Source organism: Lycorma delicatula, chromosome 4 (genome assembly GCF_047948215.1).
Source record: "Lycorma delicatula isolate Av1 chromosome 4, ASM4794821v1, whole genome shotgun sequence".
NCBI lineage: Eukaryota > Metazoa > Arthropoda > Insecta > Hemiptera > Fulgoridae > Lycorma > Lycorma delicatula.
Window position 1 is genome coordinate 217,328,533 of NC_134458.1, and position 25,465 is coordinate 217,353,997.

Here is a 25,465-nt window from a genome sequence, read left to right on the forward strand (position 1 = left end):
CAGGAGAAGCAGGAGGTGCAGCACCAAGCATACCTCTAATATTAACAGGGTGAGCTGGTAGAGAAGATCCACTTCCTGTAAATGAGAAATGAGCTATATATCCTTCAATGAGATGAGATTGATGTGCATAGGTAAATATGTATATTAATGATAAATTATTTCGGAACACCAATCTTGATTTTTAATTATAATTTACATCTTACAATCATGTAAAATTAAAGATTCCTATGTGAGTCATCTAACTAGAATTACTCTTTTTTTCAATGTGTTCCAATTTGTTTTTTTCTTCACATAATCTTACAGTGTAGCAGTCAAACGGTCCATATTCATATCCTGTTACAATGCTTACTATTTTTTTATTTTTTTTTTCTACTACCAACTGTATACTTTTCAGAAACCCATTCTTATATAAAAATATATATTTTTCAAAGTGTGAGGAATCTAAGAAATGATGATTAGAAAGCATGAATATAGCTTCTGGATGGATAAAAACAATTACAAATTTAATCTTTATTCAAGTCATCTGAGAGAAAATAGTTGGCAATGTAAGAAAGATCCACGATCAAATTTCATTGATTAAAATATCTGTAACAGTTTTCCCAAACAGTTAGTATCGAATACACAAAAGGATAATGAAATAGATTTTAGTTAAAAACAATTCAAACTGCATAAATGAAGGTAAGGTGAAACTGGAGCAAGAGAAACAGAATAATTTGTGATGTGAAGATAAATTTAAGACAAACCAGTGTACATTCTGATCTTTGCCATTTAGTGGAGATAAAAAAAATGAAGTGTATAAAATATTAGGATAAAAGAATGGAAAAAGCGAGATTGTTGATTGTTGATTTCTGGGGAAGAGAATGAAACCCAGAATCAATTTAAATGTATAGAATCAGATAGTGAAGAATGAAAAGATTAGAGCTGGAACAGATAATAAAATAAATAATGAAGTGTTGGAAGTGATATGAAAATTTTGATTATTCAGGGAGTGTTTCAGATCAGCACAGGCAGTTAAACATGAAAGAAAATTGTACAAGAGTGTTAAAATGGTTACTGGAATGGAAAATCTATGGAAGAAAATAGATGTAACTGGTTTGGCCATGTGAATATGGTCACTGCCAAATCCAGTTACTTTAATGATGGCAAAGACAATATAAATAAATATATGTCAAATAACAACAAAATAACCAAGAAATACAATAACAGAACCTAAAAAACCAATACCAAAATCAACTTTCACAGGATCCCACATCATCAGCTGGTACAAAATTCCAAAATTACTCTCAAACAAGAACAAAAAATAAATAAAATTTTTATTTGAGGTTATTTGGCACAATGATCAGTATTTTGATGAATTATTTGAATTTTCACAAGTACATATATATATATGCCTATTTTTTTCCTAAGTACTTTCTAAGCACTTATGAAAACAATGGAAAGATGAAGCTGTATGGTCTAAGGGAATATTTTTTCTATTTCTTTTTTTTTTTGTAATTTATGATGGCTCCTCTTGGGACCAGAGACCAGAGAAATAAAAGAGGAACTAACTTTCAGAGTTTTGAACAAAGTAGAAAAGTGCAAACAATCTTTATAAAAATCATAAAGAAAAAGAAACACATAGTTGAGACCTAAAGATACAGCAAAGTATCAAATAAATTATATAAAGGTAAGCAAAGATTTTTGAACTAAATTGCCAACTGTAATACAAACCAGAAGCAGACTCTAACCACTGATTCTAACCACAAGTAAGCAATGATTGCCTTTCAAAGTGTAGACTGAAGTTTACAAAATTAAAGGAAAGATGAGATCAGAGATGGGATACAGATATGCTAAAACAGAATTAAAATCCTAAATAGTTGGCAGAGTTCAAGAAGGTGCAACAAGAGAAGAGTCAACATAAGGGCATGGATAGAGTTAAAAAGAAAAATAATTAAAATGGGGAGAAAGATTTTAAATTTACAAAAGCTGATGGATGGATGAAAATATAAAATAGACAGAAAAAAAAGGATGAAATTTCTTGCATGGCAAAGAAATTGGAAAATAGCAAAGGAAGACGTATAGAAATAATGAAAAACATGATTATTACTGGAAATGTAGCTTCAGAGAAATGAAGCCAAAATGTTTTAGTAGCAAAGATGCAAATAGAAGACCTTTATTACAGATAAAAGAAAGACTTAATAAATGGCAGGAATATATAAGATATAAAAGAAGGAAACTTACCTGATGATGGTATTTAAAAGAAACTGAATTCAAACTATGATCTGAATTTGATTATAGTATAAAAATATTAATTTTGTATTATACAAATTTGATCTCAATACGATATTCACAATCTGAACCCTGAAAGACTTCAAGAATAAAGTACTATAGATAGATGAAATATCATCTGAATTAATATGCAGTCTAAAAGAATATGCTTTAATTATTAACATTCAAAATTTATAACATTTGAGAAATTTCCACAGCTTTTAAAAAGAGTAGAATTTTTACTATTTAAAGAAAGCAGGAACAAATAAATTTGAGTAGTATCACATCAGTTTATCATCTAATACATAAAAAAAATACTGAAAAAAATGGTGTAAAATTTACGAAGTTTAAATACAAGTATGATAACTGGCGATCCTCACAAACGGAAGAGAAAACAGTCAGTAGCGGGCTCAACTGTCAATCAAGTGCTAAAGATTAATTTTTACAACTACAACAACTTAAATTGGTTTGTTACTTTTTTAACCTGCTCCTTTTTCATTGGATAAATGTTTATCATTTTAAAGTTTTATAATTTAATACAATCGCCTAAATATTACATCAAGAGTAAAAAGTTATTAATAAAAGAAAAACATCCAAACTAACCAATTAGTTACAGATAGAAACAGGCATACTGTCTTGCCTGTAGTTTGTCTTCAGTTTGAGACCGTTTTAACAAAATTAATCTCTGCCCAGAACAAGTGTTCATTTTTATCTACACTAATAAAATTATTAAAAAGTTAAATAAATGATTAAATATAAATACAATAATACAAAGTATCTGTTCAACATACCAGTAGAATGTTTTCTCCAAACATTGCAAGGCATTTGGATTGATGCAGTAGAGTTCAGCGTTCCAGTATTGCCATTTGATGTATCCATTACTTCTCTACAACACATCAAACCATTATATAATTTATTACATATAGTGAAACATTGTGTATAAATTTAATTAGGGTAGAAATATCAGTTGTATGACAAATGAAGAACCTTTCAATGTAAAAGAGGTTGAATATTAAGGATACCAGACTACCTTTTACTCCTTTTAGATATATTTATTTTGAATATCTAATTGACTACAATCTTGAGAAGTGATTTTTTTTAAATTATGTCAAGATTCTTCATAACTTAAATGCTACATTTCAACTACACACCATAGTTCCTCCAGAATCTAAAAATAAAGATTGCTGACTTTCACTGACCATCTTATGAATTTTCTAAACTCAGAATAATTCAGTCAATTAACATACATGTAGGTAAGAAATACTTATTGTTTTCAGTACTTCTACAACTTCCAATAATCACTTTACTTACAACTTTAATTATTTCATTATCTAAAAATTAAATTATACAAAAGTTTTTTAAAATCATACATTTATAGGATAAATACTATACTAAGAATAAACTCAGAAATAGCGTATAATGAGGGATATGTTATAAATAAATTAACAAAATGTATAAATGAAGAAGCAAAAAAAAATTATCATATAATATAAAGTATTCATAGTAATATAATGTATAACTAATAATAATATATATTCATTGTAGAATTCTAGGCTCTATGAGTATTTTATTACGGTAATGTAAGTGAATATCAAGATCTATTTCATAACAATAAAAGCAAATGGTATATTTTATGTTACAAGGCATTTTTAAGGTGATAAGTGAAATGTACTTCATGAATTAAACAAATTTCAATAATTAACAATTTTAACTGCTTAATATATATGTTTTTAATTTTTAAAAGTGCTTCTAAAATTTCAGGAAGATTTATTAAAGATTATGAGGGACAATTCAAAAACTATTACTACATAATAGGAAAATCCCCCAACTAAGGAAAAAAACATTTAAATAATAGTAAAAAAAATATTTCTTTTGTACATATTCTTTTCTAATTATTTCCTAAACAAAGACAAAAATGATTATTCTCACCGTGACATAGTCATATATCTTGGTTGACCACAACTAGATGATGGTAATGATTGATCTTTACAAACATTACCAGAGGAAGCAGTACCAACTGCAGTACTGCCAAAACTAACTCCACTTCCTAAATTGCCACCAACAGATGTCAATGAAATTGTCTTCTCGATTAATGTACCTGGATCATTGTCTTCATCTGATCTTCCACCATCGTCACTAAAAAAATTTCAAATAAGAAATAAAAAATTGTCTGACCCACACAAAACATTCAGTCTGTCATTAAATTTATATAAAATGTTTAACTCTATAATCTAATCAATTATATTGCTTTCAACAAAAGTTGGTATCAGTTACCACAATGGCACATAATAAAAAAATTATATATATACTAAATAAATCTAGAAAATAACACGCTTTAGAAAAGTCATGAATCATTCTTATGATTGTACTGATGAACTAAATTTAAACGGTGTTAAATCTTTAGAGCTAGGATGGACTGTATTGATTGTGGAGTGAAATCAAACGAAACCATATTCTTCTAGGACAGTTGAATATATTTTGTACAATATTAAATAACACTAGTCACATTAGACCAAGAAATACATGACTGCGCCAGATGGGATTCTTTACTCGAATGAATGTATAAAACTGACTCACAGGCCAGCTCTAATAGAAACTAGAGCGCAGCACTAGCTGGTTCAAACTAGGAACAGAACAAACAGAGAGCATCATTTTTCATTACATATGAAGTAAATGTTTATGTTATAAAAATTAAAATAATATTTATAAAAACACATTTTATAATTTTACCTAGAATAATCAGGTGAGCCTCTCCAAGTGGTGGATGTGGCTGATAACTCCTGATATCCATAACTGGAAGCACCATATCCTGCAACAGCTTAATAGATAAATTTAAACTTATAATTTTTACACCAGAATAATAACAATAATAATAAAATATTTTTTGAAAGGTGGTGTTTTATATATATATATATATATATTAACTTAGTAAATCAATTTTTTCTTTATTGTTGTCCATATGTTCCTCTGTATTAACTGGATTGAAGAAAATTAAAATTTAGCTACCCACTACCACAGATTTATTCTTTTATTTTATTTAATATATGAATACAGTATATAACATAAATAATTCATAAGAACAAAAATGACAAGAACACTAACCAATATATCACAAATCAAAAATTACAAATGTTAACTGAAAATATCACAAATTTTTACAACTACTGTACATGCTGGAATTCCAACAAAGCAATTTCTAACAATGACAAAGATAATCACAATTTTTTTTTAATATAAAATCTAAAAAAAAAAAAATCACCTTGCTGCTGTTGTGAATGTGTATCTGTATTAATACACGACATCGGGTCATCTTTCTTCATCCATTCCTCAAGCTCTTGAGTTTTTGCACACAACTTAGTCTAAGCAATAAAAATCACAGAAGTTAGTTACACATCAGAAATCAATGTTAAAAACAAAAGTTCATCCAAGAAAGTATCATTAGAATGCAATTAAAACAAGATTAATATCACTGAAAATTATACAAACAGATTTATTCATATCAATGAAAAAAAATATGTATATAAAAAAATTAAATTTATACTCTTCAAACAGTTTTTTTAAGAGTTCTACCTGCAGAAAAAATTAAAAAAAGAAGACTAAGAGGTTCAGGATTCCTGACCTTTAATAAAAGTCCCTAAGCTGTCTAGCTTCCTAGAATTAAAAAAAAATACAGATGTATAAACTTTTATCTTTAAAAATATGGTGTCTATCTTAAACAAAAAATAAAAATCATGTCAGAGGCTAACTCCCTGCCTCCCAACAGCTTTTCTCCCCTTAGTCTCTTTATAAATTCAAACTATCAGAAAAAAAAATTAAAAGAACATTGTGAACTTGGTTCAAATCTCATTGGCTTGCTTTTCAAACTAAATTCTATCTTCAATATTCAGTAATTGAAATAGTATGCTGTCCATAGATTCAGTTCCCTTACCCTTGAAGAGCTTCAACCTTAAATAACCATAATTTAAATACTGTAATGGTTAAACAGTTCTTTTCCAAAAAAATGTTCTGAATGTTTTCTTGTGAAAAACTGTTATGGAAATATTTTTAATTTACTACATGTAAATTCTGCGACTAAGTATTTGCAAAATAATTTAGTTTGGTTTATCTATAAATTTTGCCACATTATGCAGATCTACCTTCAAAAATTTGTTCAAATGTTTTGAATAAATCCTCATAACTTCACTGCATGCATATATGCAAATTTGTACACCACATATATACCTACTTTATAAGATAGAGATAATATTTACCACATTGTTTTTATTATGTTTGGCTGCAATAGGAGGAATAGGCTGCTGAACTTGTCTTGATTGCTGAGGTTGCTGCCGCTGTTGTTGTGGTGGCTGCTGCTGCTGCTGCTGTGGCTGTGACTATGGCACCTGCCTCAGGTTGATATAAATTCTGCAGATTAACTTCGCTTCTAAATAAACAGAAAAACATGTTTATTACCATTAACACAAATTAAAAATTAATTATAAAATAGAAATTTATAAAACCCATAGTAAAAATTTAAACTACAGGTATAGTCAGGTTGAGTAATAGTGTTTGGGCAGATACTCATAAATTACATTACCATAAAATTATAGTTTTTAGATCCAACATGATATTTTAAGAGCCCTCTCTACAGTTCTTACTTAAAATCTACTTTGAGAATAAAATTTAAAAAGAAAAAATAGGGAGCCAAAAATCCACAAAAATTTAAGATTTCCACCATTTTTTTAATTTTTATTATGATCTAATTTTTCATGTAAATTTATAACATAAATTTTAATTTCTAAATGAACATTTGAAACTATAAGATTATTTTACGATTATCCGATTATCACACCTTTTCATTCAAAAGTATCAAATTTTTAATATCAAAGATATTAAAAAGAGAGAACTTAAATATTTTAATATTAAAATTCAGTTTTTCAGAGCATACTCAAGATTATAAATCCAAAATAAAAATTAAATATGTTACCTAATTTTTGCATATGAAAATCAAACAAAGGAAAGAATTATTAAATAAAATTTTTTTTACTGGAAAATGTAGCTATGTAGCTACATTTTACTAATTTAGTTAGACATAACAAATTTCCTATAAAATTGTGTAAACATTTTGTTTTATTAATTTTTAAGAATAAAATTGGAATAATTTACAAATTTCTACCAAAGAGTTTATGCGGGAATATTTAGAGCACCTGCATGTTATTTTATTAACATTTTTATAAACCCTCTCCCTCCCTCTTTTTGCTTAATTAAATATACAAAGTTCCTATGAAGAAAGAAAAACTTAAAAATACAATAAAACATGAATTACCATCCAATTTTGTAATCTTAATAAAATAAACAGCCCGCAAATACCCAGAAAATATTTTTTTCAAATTAGACAATAAATAAATCATGCCAAACATATTATATTAAAGAAAAATAAATAAAAGAAAAGGAATCTTCCTAAAAACATATTTCTGATGAAAAAACCACAACTGCCTACACATGAATAAAAATAAATAGCCATATACATTATTAAGTCACAAACTTGTCATCGCAAATCACTTGTTTAACAACTAATTTTTGAAGTTGAAGCTCTGACGTTCAAATCCAAGTAAAAATTGGTAACTTTTATAGAGATTTGAATATTAGACAGTGGATATTGGTGGTTGGGATTCAATTCTCAGACCTATGCGACCTGAGACAGCACAAGACTATACATTGCATTACATATACTATACATTAAATATATATTACATTTACATGTAATATATCATCCTCATATCACTGGGGCATGGGTAGGGGATTGCTTACTGTTCACTGGTTGAACAGACTGTAACATATATATTAGGAATATAATAATAATAAAAATAATATTATATTAAATCAGGTGAAATTTAAGCAATATAGATATTTTTAAATAGCATTATAAGTAATAAGTTTTATAATCAAAATTATAGGACCCATTTTTTTTATAAAATTCTCTAATGGAAAAATTTCCTTCTGAGAAATTTTAAGAAAGGATATCTTTAAACATTTTTAAGCAAGCTTTTTTCAATTGAGCCCAATGGTTTAGACAAGGACCTGAAAACTGATGCGGTTCTGAAGGATGGCCCACCTAATTGCACATACAAAATTTAAATGGAATAATTTCTGGTTTTTATTAGTAACACACGCATGCACATGTGTGCATACACACAGTGCGTTTGGAAAGTCACTCCTTTAGAGTTATTGGTGCATTCTGTTCTTTCAGCATTAGGTTGGTTGCCCAGTGGGTTCGTTGGACATTGCTCAGTAATAAACCAAAACGTCAGTTGAGTTGTAATTGAGAACATGCTTCATTTCATTTATCAGAATCAATAGTTGTGAGAGACATAATGGTTCTTTTGGTAGAGGGACACATTTTTCTCGTTTACACATCTTTCATAAAGTTAATACATATACTGATTTAGTGAAACAATTTTCTGAAAAGTTTCCGTATACTTCTGTTCCTCACCATAATGCACTTCGAACTCTTTATCAAAAAGTTTTGAGCAACAGGCTTTGTTGAAGACCCTCTAAACTTAATGAACATAAGCTGCTTGATATTTCAGTTGCTATGGCCAAAATTTCATGAAAGTCAATGCGTAAGTTAGCACAGCAGCAAGATATTAGATTTCCTATCACACATAAAACTGTAAGAAAAGAATTGAAAATTTTCCCTTACAAAGTAATGTGTGTTCAACAACTGAAACCTACAGATCATGCCAAAAGACTAAATTATTGTCAATAATTTAAACATTTTATTTGATCAAAATCCTGTACGTATCCTTGACATTATGTTTTTTTACAGATGAAGCATGGTTTCATCTGGGAGGGTATATTAATTCACAAACTATACAATTGTGGTATACTAACCCCCATGAACAATCTTTACAAGTGAAAACTGGAGTCTGAATCAGTGTGAATAGAATACGCATTGTGAGTCCAATCTTTTTTGAACATGGAGTAATAGTGATTATTATTGTGCAGTTATCAGAAGGGAAAATCAATTATGATTGGTTTAAACAAGATGACGCCACATTGCACACAGCTAAGAGATCAATGACTTTTTTATGAGAAGCTTGTAGTCTGCACAATCATCTAATCTGACTCCCCGAGATTTCTTTTTACGGGAGACAGCGAAACAAGCAGTGTATATAACAGATCATGCATGACTGACGAAATAAAAACTGCAAAAAGGGCATACATACAAGACATTCCAGTACAACAGCTGGTTAAACAGTTTGAAAACAGAACGAAATGTTTGCAGAGTTGTATTGATGTTGGGAGATAATTTTCAATACTTTTTATAAACTATTCAAGTTATTTTAATATTCGACTAAAAAATAATGAAATAAGCATACAAAATAATAATTAAGTAAGTTTTGTCACTACAATTCTATAATTCCAGTACACAGCAACTTTCTGAACACACACACACATGACTATATCATAATTTGTACACTTTGAAATTTAGAGTTTTTATTTAAGAAATTAAAAATACATAAAAATTTCACTACTAGAATTTCCATAATTTTATTAATTTTTTAAACCGATTTTTTTAAAATTATTTTTTGTTAACATTTTAGATCATAAATACAATAGTTTTTAATATAATTATGTAGTATTAGGAAAAGGTTGAGTAAATTTCATTTTTTCATCCTTCTTATATGTCTGTCTTTATGTCGTCCTTCTTATGTTATGTTATGTCTACAGCTGCACTGTGAACTTAACATGATCCATACTGATGGCTCCCACCAGGTTGGTCTAGTGGTGAATGGGTCTACAAATATCAGCTGATTTTGAAGTCAAGAGTTCTAACACTCAAATCCTAGTAAAGACTTTTATACGGATTTGAATACCAGATCGTGGATACCGTTGTTCTTTGGTAGTTGGGTTTCAATTAATCACACATCTCAGAAATGGTTGACCAGAGACTGTACAAGACTACACTTCACTTACACTACATCCTACATCCTATGAAGTAGAACCTGGTGGTAATTCCTGGAGGCTAAACAGGAAAAAGGAAGGAAGGCTGATAGCTAAACAAAATTCAACTCGGAGAAGTGGCACATATTGAATAAAACAACAAATATACATATATACATTTTTATAATGCTCAAGAAACATTCCAAACTACATTTTGAGGATTTTTAAATTTATCTTTTCAGATCTGTTCACACACAACTTAACACATCTCGATGTTCAATAAAATAATACCAAATGTTCTGTCATAAAAATTGTTCACTAAATTTATGGCATCACTTATGAAACAATCTTTATAATATGTGTATGATAAAACCACTACAACTAAAGAACACAGCAAGTCATACCAAGAGCTGAACTCATACTTAAGAAAATTACATCACATTGAATTACTCATTACTTGAGTCATATCTGGCTTGACATGAGATGACATCATTTGACTGTTATGTATCAAATATAGGTCTACAGTATGGATCACAATATAAATCAGATGTGAATAAGTAAACATACAAACATACTAACTTATTTGTATTGTTTGTTCCAAAAATGATGGAACAAATAAATGTAAGGGGTTGTAACTTAAGAATGTTATGTGATGGGTTGTTTCGGAATACATATTCAGATTCAGCATATAAAATACTATGTAGAACATCTACTTCCTTTAAAGACCAAATTTTATACTGACCAGTGATAATCGATGGATGAGGCCTTGATGAAAATCCATCAAAAAGAAAATGAACACAAAATATTTTTTTTTAAATTTCACAAAAAATATATAAATAAAAATAATAAAGGATTAATTTTATAATCAAAGACAGAATTAAAAAATAATCATCTACAAATAATCAAAAAATAAATTATCTACCAAAATACAAAACAAAAAAAAATATTTATACAATTATCATAAAAAGAAATTGATGAATCAGAAAAAAATCAACCAAACACAAAAATAAATTAAAATTATATAAATAAAAATAATATTTCTAGAATAAAATACAGAAAAAAAGGAAATCCACATAAGCACACTAAAGTAACAAAAAATATTACCTTGGATAAGAAGACTACTTAGCCATACCACCTATAAAATAAATATCTTGATTACCAAAAACACACAGAAAAGTAATATGTTAACTTTTTTTTAAAAATATGTAAATATGTTTTCAAAGAAACATATTTTGTTTTCTTTTTCTTTTAGTTACAATGGATTTTCATCAAGTAAGGGCTTCATCCATCAATTATTTGATAAAAATATTTGCAGTTGCCTATGGTATTTCAAATTAATTTTGCAATCAAATATTACTACAAATAACATTTATTTATTTAATGGATGTAGTGTTTAGTGAACATGAAATTCAACTTTTAGAGAAAGGTTTTAGTTATAACTTAGTCAGACAAATTTATATAAGAATATATAAATTTTAAGCTTAGAATATGAACTTATTTTGAAATTAAAGTTAATAAGGATATTTTGTTTCAAGAAATAATTAACAAAAAACAATGTTTTTCTACAAAAATTAAAAATTGTAAAAATGATAATTATAATGTTTACCAAAGAGTAAACATTAGATTACCAAAGAGCAGAAACTTAGATTTAATCAATTCAATAAAAAAAATAAGGCATTGGAGAATGATAATAGTTTTTACATATGCAGATAAAAGGAAAATCTCTACTTCATTGCTTTGGAAAAATCTCAAAAACTCTGAATTTTTGATCCTAACAAATATGATATTAAGGTGAATCTTACAATTAAATTTCAAACAGTCTCAAAGAATTATTAAGAATTGTTCTATTTTCAGGGAAAGTGATGGTTTCACATTAACAGTAATGAATCCACAGCTATCCAAATTGTATTCTCTTATTAAATTACAAAAAGAAAATCACTCAATTAGACCAGTAATTTCATATGTTAATGTTCCTGCTGATAAATTTTCTAGGAAGATTATTAATATTATCCAATATCATTGTAAATTTCAAACAAAATTTAATATTAAAAACTCAGCTGTGCTAGTTGAAAATATTAAGGATTTATATATTCCAGAAATCCTACTCTACTTTCATTTAATGTAAAAGATTTATTTCCTAGTATTCCACCACAAGAGGTTATCAATATTGTTAACAAGTTTCTGATTATCCAGAAAACTAATAAAATTACTAGAATTAAGATATTTGCATTGAACATTTGTTTTAATCAAAATTATTTTAATAGTAAGATTTACACTCTAAAGAGGGTCTAATTAATATTGGTAACCAACTTAACCATTAGGTGCTGAAATTTTTATAAATGACTTTATAACAAAATTTATGCTCATCCTTTCTTTAAATAGTTCAAATTTAGGTATAGATACATGGATGATATTTTTGGTTGGTTTACGGGTAGCTTGAAACAACTAGGAATATTCTTGAATTTTATTAACAAATAACACAAAAGTATATATTTTACTTTGGAAGTGGAACAAAATAATTCTATCGTCTTTTTAGATTAAAATGTTACTAAAATTAATAACAAATTGGATTTTATCATACATCACAAACCCTCACATACTGATACTGTCACTCACAGTACATCATTATCTGTCTGCATGTAAATTAAATGCTTTTAACAATTACATTTATAGATTATTAGATATTCCAATATCAGATGATAATTTTGAGAACGAACTTAATATTATTATGAATATCTGTAAATAATGATTACCAAGTAAGTTTAATTAATCAAGTACTTCAGAATTTTATATGTAAATCTGAAAGTTTATTTGTTTGTATGTTCTTGCATCACATGAAAACCAACTGACTGATTGCTTCCAAATTTGCAGGATACATTCATGTTATCCCAGGGAAGGTTTTAAGCCACAGACTGAAGCTCTAGTCTCCTTGGGAGGTGAAATTGTCAATTACAGATATTCATTAAAGAAGAAAAAAATTAAACTATACAAAACTACAGTTACTAGTTTTTCCTTCTTTAAGCAATTCATTCCAACAAAAGTAAACAAAATTTCACACATTCACTTATATAATATACGTTTACTTATTAATAAAAAATTCTAATTTACTTTTAAATGATCAATTAGACTGTAATAGTTCATCATTATTAAACTTATAAATGTGAGATGGGCTTCGTATCTTATCGTCAATATTGCCCTCCTCTTTTTCTGACTTGACCAATAAGTTTATACATTACTGATACATGTGTAAACTTCCTATTGCTGCTCTTTATCTTTGTGTATTTTATCTCTTTTGGTTTTATACATTTACTTTTTTCTTTGTATCATATTTTTAAGCTTTTGTATTCTGTCTGTAACATCTGAAGAAGTTACTGTGTACTGAAACAGCTGTCACTTTCTGATTCTCAATTTATTCACAATCTTATTTAGATATGGATCAATGGTTCAAATGAGAGATTGTTGAAATGAAAGGCAGACAACAATTAGAAAAAAAATCTAATGTTTTCAAAAATATTAGAAGTGCAGATAAACAGTTTCTTCACAAAAAAATTATGCATCTTATTTACAAATAGGATCTTCCATTCAGAATAAAGATGGTGAACACAGACAACAGTGTGTTCTTGATTGCAAAGTGTTATCAAATGAATCTATGACACCATCACAATTGAGACACTATCTTGAAACAAAACATAACAATAGTTAATAAAGCAATAGAATATTTTCAAAACAAAAAAATGTAACTTCATGGTTTTCACAGAAATGTTGACTTTGTGTGTGGAATAAAATTCTTGTCTCTTACAAAGTCGCCCTTTTGACTGCCAGAAATAAGCAACCCCATACAAGGGGCAAGATTTAATTTTGCATGCAACAAAAGCAATAGCAAAGAGTTTTTATTGAAAAACATGCCAACAAGCATTTGTAATATAGTTATCTGCAAATACAATAAATAGAAGAATCAATGAGATGGCCCAAAATGTGAAAAATATTTTGCTAGAATGGTTATGTAATAGTGAATATTTTGTGTTACAGTTGGATGAAGTCATGATATTTTGAATAATGCTAATATGGTAACTTTTGTACAAAACTAATACAAAAATAAATTTGTGAAGACTTGTTTAGTGAATTTGTGTTTCCTAATACACCTCTTTTCAATGTTGTCAATGACTTCATAACTATAAAGTTCCAGGAAAAATATGTAGGTATACACAAACATAGTGCTAGGGCATTGTCAGGAATATCCAGAAAGTGGCACCTCTTGAGAAATGGCCAAATTGTTGTGAACATTGCAAAGTACTATGTGCTCTACAAAATGAAAACTGTTCTCGACAAGGTAGTAAAAATTGCCAATTTTATTAAGGCCCATCTTCTTAAAAGCCGGTTGTTGTCTACTCTTTGTAATGAAATAGGAAGTGATCATGAACACTTTTTAAAGCATTCAGAAATGCACTGGCTGTCTTGGGGTAAATTGTTTTGAGTTTTGTGATGAAATAAGGTTGATTCTAATAAATTCTAAATTTGAATTAACACAATTTAAATGATTTCACAACATTGCTTTTATCTCTTGCTTATTTGGAGGACATTGTTTAACATCTTAAATACTCATAACTCAAGCCTTCAAGGTACAACTGTCACTGTGTTTTTAGTGCAAAATGAGATAGAAGCAACAAACAAGAAGTTAAATCTGTAGTAACCATTTGAAGAAAGGAAAATATGTTTCCATTCATACCTTGAGGTAGTGATTTCATTGAACAATGAAATCATTGTTCAATGATTTCTGTGTTGTACAAACACAGTGATGTTGCTGTGAAGCAGTGTGTTGAGAGTATTGATGTTGCTGAGAGTATAATTTAATATATGAGGTCACTGGCGTCTCAACTACATCTGTACTTTCCGATTTGTCCTGACAAAAAATGATTGGATGTTTCTAGACTTGGAATAAGAACTTCCTTTCGTAAAAAGACATAAGGACAATTAGAACATTCAAAATAATATTATCAAGCAAACACCCAAAGCAATACCATACACGATCTTCAGGTTATATCTTAATCCAACATATATACATCACTGCAATTATATCCAGCTGCTGTCAAAGAACCACAATTCTCTGCTTTGCTACAGGACTAGATCCAAAGACACCAGCAGAAAGTAAGTTTTTTAAATGAAAAATCCTAAGAATGATTTATCTAATGAAGAAGTAAATAAATAAAGATCCATAATCTAATTAAAATCTCATCATACCTTATATAACTCATATTGTTTAATTATATCCAATCTACACCCTAACTTCTGTTATAAAAAAATGTAAGAAATCTAAAAATTTGTAAGTATCTCAAAAATTTGAGTTCTTTTAAATATTTAATTCATGTCTCACGTGTGTTCACTGAAATAATAAATATTTTACACTATCAATACATAATAATACATTACACATCACATAACAATTATTTAAAATATACATATAAACATGTGAAATACTGTTGAGAATAAAACATGAAGATACTAAATATAAAAAAAAATAACTACAAAATAAATCACAATTCATAAGGTATTGGCAAAATTATTTGAGAATATATTTATGTGTATGTTGAACAAAGATGGAGAAAACACTATTTTTTCAATTAAAAAAAAAGTATTATTTAAATAATCTTCCACAATTAATATTGTTTCTGCCAAAGAAATCTTTTAATTCCATTTTAAATAAATTGATGAGATGATTTTTCAAAATGGTTCAGGAATTTATTAAAAATTGTAATTAAAATATAATAAAGCTTTTCCTCATAAGCCAAAATATTACACTGAGAAAAAAAAACAGTTCTGTTACCTTGTTAATCTATATTTTTATTTACATTATTTAATACATTTTCTAAAAATCTGGGAAACAGCTGAGTCATAAACAATTTTTTTCTAAAATCGTAGTGAAAGTCTGTAAATACATTATGCTTTTCAAGAAATGTTTAAAGTATAATTTTCATAATTTTTTCAAATACTTTAGAAAATATGGACAATAATGAAACTGCCCATAATTTTGAAAATTAAAGATTTTAAAGTGTTATTTATGGATGGTAACGAGATTCCTAATGACACAAAATTATTTATGATTATCATTGATTCTTAAAAAAGAAAAGCAATCACATGCTGTTTCAGCAGTTGAAAATATGAACCCATTGCCCATTTAAAAAGGACTTTATGAATTTTGAAGCAAACACTAGGCAAAAGACATGGGTGTCACAAGGATGTAAAATTGTTAACATATAACATGATGGTTTAAGTAAATTCTTAATAATCTTGCTTATCACTATTGAAAATAATAAAGCTTAATACACAGCCCTGAGGACATGTTTCTCTACCATAAACCTCACAGGACTCGCACATAGAAATTTTTTTAAGGAAGTTCCATTTTGGACCTTCCTTAACAAGCTTTGTACTTTGTAAAACTAACATATTGCCATACACACTCAGTTTTTTCAATGTCCCAACCAAACCGAAAAGTTAATTTTGTTGATTTCTAGTTGTTGGAAATTGGTTGTTCATTTTTGTGAAGTGAAGTATAGCAGAGGTTAGGTCCTGTGCAAAACAATTAATCAATCTAGCCCACTTAGAAGCAGTTCTCTTTCTCTTCCCTCCCCTTCATTTATTTATCATTACTTGATGACTGCCATGGAAGTTACATCACCTTCTGTCCTAGTTCTATCTATGGGATCCTGTCAGCCACTTCTTTATAAAAGCTCTATGGGTTAACTACCACCCTCTTTTTTGAACCTGTGGAATTTTCCAAGCACTCTTTTATTTCGTAGTTAGCAGTTACACAAAAAACATAACTAGCAGCTTATTACAGCTTGGATTACATATCCAAGGCCTCCTGTTTTTTTTTATTGGTCAAGTCAGACCAATATTTCTTAAACTTTTAGAAATTAATTTCTTAAAACGATTTTTACAATAAAAAATTATAATACCATATTTTTTATCTCTTAATAAATTTGACTGTATTGCTTTACAAAATGTATTTTTAAATGTGCTGTCTTTTTGATAAACATATGTTGGACATCAAATGAATACTGTTCCTGAAATATACATATTCTTTTTCAAAAATATTTATTTTATTTAGCAAAGTTTGATTTTTTGTTACTCCAATAAAGAGCTGCATTTTATAATAATGTAATGATTTTTTGACAGGTCTATAAGTAAAGTTGTTTTATTACATTCATATATATATATATACACACACACATACATACACGGTGTCTCATGAAGAAACAACTTCGTCCAGGAAGTTATTTCAGGATATGTTCTATTAGTGAAAATAAGAAAAATGTTCATACTATAGACATACAGGCCTAGAAATGCCTTGTTATAATTAGCAAAGATTTGAGCTGATTTCTGTTCTAGAAGTAAAAATGATAGGCTACAATGAAATTCTTGGGTTACAAATTAAAGTGCAAAATTAGTGATTTTAATTAGTTAACTTTATCTGCAATTTTTTTTTAATGGTCCTAGAACTGTATCTTCAGTAGTTTTCAAGAAAACTATTGAGTAAAACACAAAAAATATGAGTAAAAAAAAAAAAAAATACTTTTTTAACAAATAAAACTACTTAACAAGATTTGTAGAGAATTTAATTCTGAGGAAACCAATGCATGTAAAGTTCACTGTCATAGATAAAAGAAATTTAGACCTTAAACATACCATGTCTGATAGTAAAATATTGTCGATATTAAAAAACCAAACCAATGATCTTTTAAATTATTGAAAAATCTGGTAGAATTTTTTTTTTAAATTAAAAGAGTTAACAATTAAATAAGGTACCATTTTAATGGCAATATTAAGTTAAAAAATTAGCGAACAATCTTAGTTGATTGCAAGATCACCTAACCAACACTGGACCTGTGGGGTAACATGAAATCTTTAATGTATGAACAATAAGTTAATGAATTAAGCATGTGAAACTAACCAGATATAATACAGAGAACACCCAAGAAATTTTATACAACCCATGTACATTTATATAAAAGATACATGATAAAAATGTTTTTATATACATGATTAGCGGAGAATTATGTATGCAGTGACTATCAATATTTTGAATAATTCTTAGCTATATGTCTGTAATGTATTGTTTTAATTATTTACTTTGAGTAATTATTTTTTTACATTCTTTTTTTTCAATATAAAAAAGATCTTTGAGTCAGTCAAAATTAAAAAATGTTTCTGCTATGTTTTGTTAAACAAGTAAAAATTGCTAAATCCTTTATCTGCTGTTACTTGATTGAATATTTACAATTTTCTCTGAATTAGACTCTATTAATTTAATATACAAAATTTTATAAATTTACTGCAAATTTAACAAAGAAAGTTACACCAGACCTGAAAAGTGTGCTTTTTATTAAATTTTTGGGCTTGACAACAGTTCTCTCAAAAACTGAAAGATATATTTTAACTGAAAGACATATATATTTTTTCATGTGATGTCAACAAACATATACAGCCATTAATTTTTTGTAATAATTTGGGTAAATAAGAATTTCAATAGTTTCACTTTGCAACAGAAGCAGGAATTATGACAAAATTTTTTGCTATTTATAACTCAAAAGCAAAGTTTCTAAACATCTATTTATATGAACTTCTTTATTTAAAATCTATTTATTATTTTATTTTTATGCAGTACATATCCTGAAATAACTGTTGTTGTTCTTCATGAGACAACTTGTGTGTTAAATAAAAATAAATGTACAAAATAACAATAATAAAACTTTGATATAATCAAATACATTAATAATAGAATATAACATAATCTAAGCAAAAATTCAACTATGAATTTTATATCAATTCCAGTTTTTTATAGCTCCAATAATATTCATTCAAATTTTATTTCTGTCAATCATGCGTTCATTTATATACATGAAACTTTTAAAAATAAGAAATATTTATATTATAGTTCATGCAGCAAGTACATAATATGTGGCAAAACATTTTTTATATTTTGATTAACCTGTTTCAGTATGTAAACACAAGAAAATTTATAAACACACTGTAAATGTTCCAAAGTTTTTAAATGAAAACTGCAGCACAGGCACATATCTTACTTATATAAACTGATTAAAATGCTTCTGAAAACCTGTAGCACTCACTCTTTTTGCCATTTTACATTTTTTTATTTATAACACTTCATAATACACAACCATTAAGCATGAGCAATTAATTACTTAGCATTAATTTAAAATACTAAAACTTTAAAATAATAGCAAAATAAATATACTTTCTCAGGTATGTTTAATTAAAAACTATTTGCTTCACATTTGATAAATCATGCAACTAGTCTAACCTATTATTTAATTTAAAAATCACTATTTATTTATAATTAAAAAATGTCATATTAAAATTTAAATAAATCATTGTAAAAGTGGTTGAATTAGTGAATAGCTGCATAAATGCTTTGAACCAATTGTCATTTTCAGATCCAAAACTGCCATACTACATTATAAAAGTTTTTTAGCTAATACATTGTTATCACCAATGAAATTTAGAGATGTTTTGATCACACTGTTATAAATTGCTGATATTTAAGTGGTAATGTCTATTGTTTCTTTGATAATCATTGCAACTGTAATTATTGATTTTCTACTACTACTTTTTATTTAATTTCATTTTTTACGATGCTCATGTTCAGTTTGTTTAAATATGTTTAGTATAATTTTTATTCATTGCATGTACTTTATTTTTACATTAGCAACAGAGTTTATTATCTTAATTTTATATATAAACTTTTTATTATAAATTACAAGAAAACTGACTGCATGTTTGATGTAAAATTTTATTTTATGGGTACTTATGAAGTAAAAAATTATTCTTTTACCATTTATTGTAAAATTCTCCTACTTAGTTGAAGTAGTGTATATAATGCACTGTTTCACAACAAAAAATGGATGCATTACTTTGTACTGCTTTGCACTATCTATCCCAGTTTTTCTTATGAATCTATTCCATGTACAAGATCTGAACTAAATGAGGCACCATTCAAAGTTTCTTTGTTTTAAAGTAATGATGTCCACTATGCAGTCAGGCCCTGTGGTTATGAACAGAGTTCTGCAAGTATCACTTGTTGAACTGTATATCACCTGCAATTTTGTGGGCTTGGTTATGCCGATATTAAACCATACATTTGGCTCAAAAAGAAAGTTAACAGAAACCATTTCATGCTGCACTTCCCCCCATCAAGCTTAGAATGGCTGTTACTTTTGATAATGATCATGTCTTTTTTATGAGCAACTTCTGACTCAAGTTGGATCATCTATAATCATTATATTTTTGGCTTTCATCATGACATTTTTGGCTTTCATCATCACAAAGAATATTATATTTAATAGTTGTTATAATACATGTAGTAATAATACAAGCCAATTTACTCACACTAAAATACTTGTATAATAATGTCTGACAATAAGCGAAGATTTAGGAGCACCCTTTGCTCATCACACAAAATGGGTGCAATAAAAATGAAAAAAAAAAAGTACCTAATATCTTAGATCAGATGCTAAAGCATTTATTCTTAAAGTGGGCGATAACGCTCTCTTGTGGGTGCTGGAGGCCTTCAAGGGGGATGGTAAAAGGCCCACAAAAAATTGGAGACGTTCAGGCCAGTCAAGGAAGGTGATGGCCGATTTAAAAAAGTTTGAGAATTAATGTGTTAAAGCTATAACTGCTTTGCATAAAACTATTAAACTAATAATGATTATGTTAAAATTTATGGTTACTATAAGATAACACATTTTGTACATATTTTTAGCACTAACAAGAAATTTTCAAAATGATTGAAAAATAATTTTTTTCTTTACAATTAAACTAGATAAAATTCCAATTCTTCATATGAGTAACAAATGAATTTTTCAGCTCTTTTTTATTTTTATTGCCCTTTTGAAACACACACACACACACACACATTTACTTGCTTCACATCAGTATTTAATTTTCATCAAGTCAATCTGAAATTTTATCAGTGAACAGAATATATGAATAGGTATTTATTCTTTCACATGATGCTTTTGTTAAATGTTTCCAATATTTATGACTATGAACTGGAAATATGAAACATTATCCAGTTTTGATACTTGTAAAAATGGTTTGAAATCTTGAATTAAGGTGTCAGAATTTTTTAGTTAGCATCTGTATCAAATTTTAAACTTAAAATTTAATCCTTCCTCAATATAAATGATTATTATCATGAATCCTCTATGTTTAATGCACTTATGGCAGGTATATATTTTACTTAAGTAAGCATTATTACTTACCATTATTCTAACTACTCTTTCTGTTTAAAAATTACATTGTATAGTTTATCTACATGCGTTTCAAACCATCTGAACTTTCATCTATTTCACAACTGCATTTTAAGACTCTAAGAAAAGAAAGAAATCCATTTCAGTTCATGAGAAGGGATCTATGATAACTCATTCATCTTTTGTTCGCTACATGAGAGAAGCTTACAGTTCACTAAAGACTAGCCAAACCTGGTTTTACTTTTTCACACACTACCTCAATAAGAATCATTTTTAGGATTTTAAAATCTAAATAATTTAAATGTTCCTCCAAAAATAAAATTAATACACTTGCTGATTAATGAAAGAACATTTGGACTTTCTACTAAGTGATTAACAAAGACCCTTTTTACGGGGAATAAAAAGGAAAACCTAATTTTTTTTCAGTTTATTAAAGTTACTTTCAAAAATAAATTTTAGTTTTTATTACAACTGGATAAAAAAATTTGTAAGGGGATGAAATGCACTCCAATTCTGCTTCATGCTTTTCAGGGTTGTTCATATGGAAAACCTGAGATATTTGATAGAATATTAATTTTATTATCTATGATCAATTTCAAGCTTCTATCAAAACAGGTACAGAAGAGATAAGAAGGTCAGGAGATAAAACTACGCAATTTAACTCTTTTAGGTTTGTTTCTAAGGAAAATTCCCAAACTTGGAGTAAATATTAGCTTGAGGTTAGTGGAGTAATTATATATGACATCAGTATCATTTTAACTGAAGCTATGTATACTGTATGGAAAATTGGTCTTCACATCTTTACACACGTTAGGAAAAAAATATGAAATACACTTTTTTGAAAGGAGCTTTGATGTACATGAACACCCACATCAGTTTTCAAGTTTCCAGTTCTGATCTCTGCATATCTTTTTTAACCATTATTTAATTATGCGATTATTATTTAAAATAACTCTCTCGTGCTGAAGACCCCTTTGGAATAACTTGTGTGTTTATATAATTTTGAAAAAGTTTTATCATGTTAATTATGGAGTAGAATATTAAGTATCCACACATAATTTTTAGCGCCTCAAGAAATTTTAATAAAATTTATTTTTAAAATCTTAAGATTTTTTTGCAGTTATATATTGGCTACAATTTTATAATATTTTACTTTTCTAGCTACTTAGAAAAAGGGAGAACTAATAAAAAGTAAGTAATGTAAGGGTTTCCTTGTTTGTTAGTTTACATCCCTTTTCATCCCCATAGGAAAAGTGGGGCAAAACCTTCAAAATAAAGTACACTATGGAAAAACCATCACTATATCAAGATTCAAGCTCTTCCAATCTCAGAACCTTTTTTCAATCCTCCTCCTACTTAATTTATTCCCTTATGAATTGATAAACTAATGATGATAATAACTATGTTGAATTTCAGCTTTCTAGTTATATAAAAAAAAGAAGAGAATCAGCAATTTCTCCATTCATGCAAATATAATTATTTACACTTATTTCCTAAAATACTGAAGTGAAAAAAGTGTTTATATAATTATTAAAAAGTTTTATCATGTTAATTATGGAGTGGAATATTAAGTATCTACACATAACTTTTAGCACCTCAAGAAATATTAATATAATTATTTTTAAAATCTCAAGATTTTTTCCATTTATATTATCGGCTACAATTTTAGAATTATTGGTTGAACAGACTTCATATTAAACCAATGTTAGATTTCTTATTAAACCAATAGATTAGAAAGTTTACAAAAATTCAAAATCACTCTAAAAGAAATCCTAAATGGTTTTAATATGAGAGTTAAAATTTCAAAACTGAATTTCCCAAAATATTTTTCTTTAATTTTGAAAAATTAGACTTTTTATAAAACTACACAAATCATTCTTGAACTTTTTCAGTAATCCATCAACATGAATTGTTACAATTGCTTATAAGTGGTTTGGCAAAGTGAATTACTTCAAGCCTAATCTGTCACCAGTTTCATCATTCTACAGCAGATATTTATTGAATTACAGCTGTTCAAGTACATGTAAAAATTGTTTTGGGCATTAAGATGGGTGATATTTATGAGGTAATATTTATATTTATGACAGCTGACTCATAAATAAAAAATGTTTATGAAGGTCAGTGTGTGTTGTTGTAAATGGCTAAGGAGAACTGAGGATAGTTGTCAATCAACAGATAATCATCCACATCTGGTGCCTTAACATCATGTAAATAATCCTCACACTTCATATAATCATGAAATCATGCATTCCTAGTTAGTGGATAGTTCAGAATTAGCAGAAGATTGCAACAAATTAATAGGATCTTGTCATATCTTATGAAGAAAAAAAATTAAAAAATACAAAAATACCTGCAAAGTTTGTGTAACAAACTTTGCATATATGTTTGAATGCTAGCTCACTCACCAGCCTTGATTTCCAGCCAAAACTAAGACAACTATGCTTCCTCAGAAACCCAATTACCTGACCAGGATTCACCAGACCTTGCTTATTCTTTAAACTGAAATCCCCTTTAAAAGGATGATGATTTGGGATAAAAAAAAATTGCAAATAAACAAATGCTATACTGAAAAATGCCTACCAAGACTGCTTCCAGGGGTGACAAATTGAAATCAGAGCATCGCCTATGAAGGAAATACATTAAAGATAGGCTTCACTCTGAGTAGGATGTTACAAAAATTTATAAATATTCCAAAACTTTATAACTAGACCTCACTTTTAATTCAAAAGATGTAATAAATATATTTTATACATTTTTGCTTATCGTCTACGAGAAACTAAACACAACTAATAAAACTTATTATTAAACTTGATTCATCAAGTACAGAATAAAATTAAATTACGTAGGATGATATTTACCTTATATCATTACACAGAATCATAATCATTATAATCACATAATACATAATCACATAATTACATAATCATTATACATTGTATATAAAGAGTACTTTGACAATTTTTCACATTTACAGTTGATACAATCTTTTTATTATTCACGTAAAGTTACATATTATAAATACAACCAATAACAAAATCAATTCTTGATATATACAATAAAACAGAATTTTCTAAAACTTTAGATATAAAATTAAAAAAAAATTGAAAGTTAAAGTTACAAATTCCATTCATAAAAATATGTCGTCAAATAATAAAAATATTAATTAAAAGTTAACAAAAATGAATTTGACAGTAATATAATATTAGCTACCTAAATCACACACACACAAATTCATTCTTTTTAACACATTTATCATTTTAACTTTTAATTAATATTTTTATCATTTGACGACATATTTTTATGAATGGAATTTGTAACTTTAACTTTCAATTTTTTTTTAATTTTATATCTAAAGCTTTAGCAAATTCTGTTTTATTGTATGTATCAAGAATTGATTTTGTTAATGGTGTGTATGTAATTTTACATGAACAATAAAAAGATTATATCAACTGAAGATAGGAGAAAACCATGAAAGTACTCTTGTGAATATACAATGATATAAGGTTAAGTGTCATCCTACCTAATTTAATTTTATTCTGTACTTGGTGGATCAAATTATTTATTTATATTTGTATAATAGTACAGAGTAACGAGTCTATATATATGTATGTATGTATGTATGTATGTATGTATAATAAGATAAAGAATTAAAAATAACACAATAACACAAATTCAACATTAAATTAATGTTGAATTCATTAAAAAATGTTTAAAAAAGTTATCTCCTTACTTAAAAATCAAAGTAAATAATACAATTATAAAGGAAGTGTTTTATATATACAAAAAAAGACTTTTTAACCTGTAATTGATGACTTGTACAAAAAAAATATAGACTTTAAAAAACTATACAGAATTATACAGAATACATGTGTAAATTAGTAACAACTATGGTTTCCAAACTTTAAAATAAACAAACAACATTATTTTTACGTAGTATTAACTATAACAGTTTATTTCCCTTTTATTAAAAAAAAAATAATAATCTGATGTGGACACCACATGACTTCCTTGTACACCTATTAAAT

General features: G+C 27.5%; 1 pseudogene; it reads right to left on the minus strand.

Annotated features, from left to right (window-relative positions):
* Window positions 1-4,977: 4,977 nt before the first annotated feature.
* The window catches only part of LOC142322804 (nucleolar protein 6-like), a 110,697-nt pseudogene continuing 90,209 nt past the window's right edge, over window positions 4,978-25,465 (minus strand).